We start from the raw sequence: 5,998 nt of genomic DNA, 5'->3' as shown, positions 1-5,998 counted from the left end.
GGACGGGACAGGGGGCAGGACGTGGGCAGGACGTGGGCGGGACAGGACAGGACAGGACGTGGGCGGGACAGGACAGGACAGGGACACTCTGCACCCGTGAGTTTAAGAGAAGGTTGAGCCCACTTGTGCTTCAGTGGAGGAAGAACTATACATTTACTATTTGCTATACATTTACTACTATCAACTATACTATACTATACTACTATCAACTATACATTTTAACTATACATCCAGTTTTATTATCATGTGTGCAGTAAGGAAACATGTTTCCATGTACTGTGAAATTCTTCCGTTGCTGTGCACAGAAAGCTCTGTAAATTATGTCGTCTTGACAACATTTGCAGAGTTTTTCTTCCGTATATGTGTCCAGACAGTAAAATCATTGGACTATGTTTTGGTTCATCTCTCTCACATTGAATGTCATTTTACACTAGTTAAGTATAGATGTATGTTGGGTCTTGTTCCCCCCCCCGGCTCATTGTACAGGCCGGTTCTCTGTGGCTGCAGGGACTCTGTAGGGGTTTGGTCTGGGGGGGTCAGGGTGGGTGGTCAGCCCTCCTGCAGCCCTAATGACTTGGACACATTGAGACCGGCTCCTGGGACAAACACAGACGCTGCTCGGTGGCCGTTTAGTTTGTTGTCTCTCCGTCCCTCAGCGGGACTTTCTCCCAGCAGTGTGCGTCCCTCTGGGAGGTCAGGCTTTATTTGGGAAATGCACCAATGTTGGGATGATAAACATGATCCTTAGCTTGGCCCCTGGCCCCCAGCCCCGGACCCCGGCCCAAGCCCCCGGACCCCGGACCCCGTCCCCAGCCCCCGGACCCCGTCCCCAGCCCCCGGCCCTCGGCCCCCAGCCCCGGACCCCGGCCCCCCGGCCCTCGGACCCCGGCCCCCCGGCCCTCGGACAACGCTTACCGTACGGAAGCAAATAAGAGGCATGAGTAGAAGTTTAACAGTCGCTGAATACTCTTAATACTCGCTCTGAATCCACTTTTTGGGATTTAAAATGTGAAATGTCTTGATTTGCAATTTAAAAAGCTGAATTTGATTATTTAAATCAAAAAAAGTAGATTCAGGTTGCTCAAATTTCAAAAATTCAAATTAAAAACCTGGACGACTTAGGCCTACCAGACACTAGAAGCCTTTGAAAAGACTAAAGTCTGACACCATGTCACATCTATCGTTAAAGACTGGGGATCAGGGTCCCCTGGAGATAATAATAACATCAAACATGTTGGATTTTGTCCAGACAGGAATAATACGGACTGGGACGGAGTCTTATGAGAGAAAAAGGAGACAAAAACCCGAAAACGTGGGCGCGAGGGACCCAGAGGGAGCCCAAAAACATTGAAAAAGCACAAAAACTTTGAACAAATCCCAGAATTAATAATTATTATAGCTATTGTATTAGATTAATGTAAAGTTGAGTACAGCTGCAAAGATTGAATGTCAACTTTTAAATGAATCACCAACTATTTTAATAATCGATTAGTCAGTTTGAGTCATTTTTGCTAAGACAACAGTCAAAATTCTCTGTTTCCAGCGTGTTAAATGTGAATATCTTCTAGTTTCTTCTCTCCTCTGGGACAGTAAGCTGAATATCTTTGAGTTGTGGACAAAACAAGACATTTGAGGACGTCATCTTGGGCTTTTTGGGTGAACACCATCTACATTTTTCTCCATTTGATGACATTTTAGAGACCAAACAACTGATCAACAGATTAATTGACTCCTAAAGTTGAGCCGTCCCGAGTCGTGGATCATCATTTATAAAATAAAATCCTCCTGTTTTAAATCTGGCTCCTCTTCAGCGTTAGCCGCTGTGTTGTCAACACGGCGTTGAGATCTCCAGAGGGATACGAGTCACCTTGAATTCTTCGTCTGCAACCGTCTGTTGAACTGTAATCCTCTGTCTGTGAGCACAGTTTATCTTCCATTTGTAAACTGTCACGCGTCATTTCCTTTGAATCCAACGAGGCCGAATGTGCAGTAAAATGTGACGTAGTGTTTCATAGACAATGTGGGATAAAATGTTAAAAGACAGCTTCCAGCTTCCAAATCTGAGCACCTTTCTGCTTTAGTGTGTCTCATGTTTTAACCCTCTGAGGTCGGAGGGCATTTCTAGATTTTTAAATTCTCCTTTAAAAAAAAAAAGCAACAAAAAAAGCAACCAAAAAAATGCTAAATGGCAACAAAAAAGTTGACAAAAAAAGCAAACAAAGGAACAAAAACTTCAGAAAAAGTCCAGTGTGGATGATGTGTTTAAAAGACAGAAATCATCTCGTAAGTGATGTCAATGATAGGGGGGGGGGGCAGTAGCTCAGTCCGTAGGGAGTTGGGTTGGGAACCGGAGTGTTGCTGGATCAAGTCCCTGTATGTCAAAGTGCTCTTGAGCAAGGCATCAAACCCCCAAGGCAGCCCCCCCCCCCCCCCCCCCCCCCCGACAATCCGACATCCCTCCATTAGTACAGGAGTGTGTGTAGTTCCTGTGTGTAAATACAACAGAGTGAAAACAATGTGATTTCCCCTTGTGGGATTAATCAAACATACGTTATCATTATCAGAGGTGACATTTACAATGCTCCGTTTTGGTTTAAAAACCAAATATATTCGGTTAGGTTTGCACCTTGCACCTCCACAGCGCTGCGGAGGAAGGTCTGGCTAGTCCACACTGCATCCTGGGAGGTTTTGGTGGAACATGTGTGCGTTCAGAAGTTGTTTTAGTTGTCAACAGAAATCTCCGATCGGACAGATAGTCCAAGAATACGTCATTGTTGTAATTCTACATAAATTAAACAATTAAATGTGTGTGATTGAATAGAGAAGTTTAAAAGCACTGTGCTTTACATTGCTGTAAGTACTCTGATTACTTCAATTGAATTTTATTGATTGGATCAAATCATAACAAAAGTTATCTCGAGACACTTTACAGATAGAGCAGGTCTAGACCGCTCTATAATTTAAAGACAGAGCAGGTCTAGACCGCTCTAGAAGTGGCTACAGAAAAGTGATTACAAATGGTAGTCGTAATTACTTTTTTAGCTGCACAAAATGTATGTTTTGTAGTCTTTACGGTTTGGTATTTTGCAGCACTTTCAAAATAAAAGGAGAATAAGCATGAACGTGAAAACTCAAAAACAAAGGGAGCACGGGCCACACTTGGCCCTCGGGCCTCAAGTTGTGCAACCTTGGCATAGACCCCTGTTTCCCAAACTTAGGGTCGGGACCCAAAATGGATCGCAGACCCGTTTTATTGGGTCGCCAATTAGCAGAGTAAAATGCATCTCAATGTTATGTGAATGGTTCTTTTTTCCCCTCTGGTCTGTTCAGCTCAGATGCTGTGTGTGTGTATGTGTGTGTGTGTGTGTGTGTGTGTGTGTGTGTGTGTGTGTGTGTGTGTGTGTGTGTGTGTGTGTGTGTCGGGGGGTTCTCTCTCTCTCTCCTCTTATCCTAGCAGGGGACAAGAAAATGAGTTGAGAAAGGGGTGAGACACAGAAAAGAGAATAGAGACCTTTTCTGTTCTTGTTTACTTTTATAATGGAATAAATACACTTCACATACATTTAAATTCATGGTTTGTTCCGTCTTTTGTCCAAAGTTTAAACATGTAGATTTAAGTATTTTTGTAAATTTGCAAATTTCTCTTTTGGGTCTTGAGCTGAAAAGGTTTGGGAACCACTGGTCTAGACAACGCCAGCAGTGAGACGACCATGCTGTCATCCTCTGACACAATCCACATGATTGCTCTCACCTGAAAACAATGGCGTGTCCTTCTCTCCCTGCAGATATGTGTCTGCATAGCTGAGCATCAGATGGGACTCGGGCGTCGAACCCCCGACCTCTCAGCCCAGGAAGACATCCGTCTCCTGCAGCACAAACTATGTGGTGGCCATGTTTTCTTTTGGGCTGCTGGAAGTTGTTTTTGGGCCATCAATCTTCTGTTGCGTCCCCGCCGTTGTCTTTGTCTGAGATGGCGAGAAGACAGACGTGTCTCGGTGTTATCTGCTCAGCATCAGCGTTGCAGGAGACGCCTGGTTTGTTGTTGTGGTTGTTGCGTTCTTCACGTTCTTCACTGCATATTACAGGGCGTAACAAACGGGTCATGTGATCGAACCGATCCCCCTGTATCACAACAAAAGGAAACCTTCTTTCTAAATCTTCTTCTTAGTAAGTTAACAACTGAAAATATATCAGAGAATACAAAACAAACCCCATCATCTCGATCCTACGTGTATTTATAGGAGCTGTTTATAGGATTTAACCGGTAGGTTGGTGGAAAATGACATAAAATGTGTACAACATGTGTGTATATGTGTGTATGTATATGTGCGTATTTGTGTATGTATGTGTGTGCATGTGTGATTATGTGCGTAAGTGTGTATGTATGTGAGTATGTGTACTGTATATGGGTGTGTATGTGTGTACATGTGTATGTATGTGTATATGTGTGTGGCTGTATATGTGTATATATGTGAGTGTGTGTGTATATATGTGTATGTGTGTTTGTACATGTGTGCAGTATATGTGTATGTGTGTGTATGCATGTGTGTATATGTGTATATATGTGAGTATTTGTGTGTGTGTCTATATGTGTGTGCATATGTGTATGTGTGTAAATGTATATATTTGTATATGTGTACATATGTGTGTGTGTATAAGTGTGTACATGTGCGTGTATGTTTATATACAGTATGTGTATGCGTGTATGTGTGTATGTGTACGTGTAAGTGTGTACATTTGTATATATGTGTATATATTTGTATGTATGTGTGTATATGTGTGTACATGTGTGTAAATGTTTACATATGGTACATGTGTACGCGTATGTGTATGCATGTACCATATGTGTATATACAGTATATGAATGCGTGTGTATATATATGTGTGTATATGTGCGTGTTATGTATATATGCATCCATGTGTATGTATATACAGTATAAACAAGTGAAGAATTTGATTATTTGTATACAAGTACAAAAGTAGAAAAAGGGAGTAGGACCAGAAGGTTTTTTTACTTCTTCCTACTTCTTTTTTGAACATTTGAACCCTTTCATAAATTTTACATTTTTTTAAATTTTACAATCATTTTGAAAGATATCTTTGCTGAGGATTTAGTTTTTGTTTGTTTGTCTAGCTTTTGCTGAAATGTTCTGCACATGTTTAGTTTATCTTTTCATTTCATACATGTTGAACATGAGTTGAACTAGATGTGACACGTTAGATGTCGGAGTCTTCCACTAGAGGAACTTTAAAGCCAAACATCGAGTCCTCAGAGTATGAAAGAAAAACCACACAATGAGCTGCTTTTGCTGAAGGATTAGTGTGAAGAGAGTCTGATTGTGCACCGTCAGTTATCTCATACCGACGTTATTTAGCGGTTAAATTACAGCAGATCTTAGTCTGTGAATCATCTCCGATCATAAACTCCAGATTATCTGTTACACAAAGCCGGAGACAGGTCTGACGTCAGCCATTCACTGACTTCTCCTCCATTTAATCTGACCCTCATCCCATTCATCACGGTGTAATCAAGCATCTTTATTTAGCTGTAATTCATCTCTCTCTGTGTCTCTCTGTCTTTCTCTCTCTCTCTGTCCCCCCCCTCTCTCTCTCTCTCTCTCTAAAACACACATACATACACACACACACACACACACACACACACACACACACACACACACACACCCACACACACACTGCTCAATGAAGATTTCCCCCCAGAAAACCTTTGCTTATTTGTGTATCAAATATGTAATTAATTTTTTTTTTTTTTACACTAAGCCAATAAAATAGATCACATTAAATCACATTTCCGGTCTCAAAGATGCACATGCGGATTACACACGCATGCACACAAACACACATACACACACACACACACACACACACACACACACACACACACACACACACACACACACACACACACACACACGCATGAGACGCAATTATACAGCCAAAGATATTAGAGTTTCTTGGAATAAAAGCATGGAAGTCG

Source organism: Etheostoma cragini, chromosome 5 (genome assembly GCF_013103735.1).
Source record: "Etheostoma cragini isolate CJK2018 chromosome 5, CSU_Ecrag_1.0, whole genome shotgun sequence".
Lineage (NCBI taxonomy): Eukaryota > Metazoa > Chordata > Actinopteri > Perciformes > Percidae > Etheostoma > Etheostoma cragini.
The sequence above is the reverse complement of the archived record's forward strand: the minus strand, read 5'-3'. Positions refer to the sequence as shown.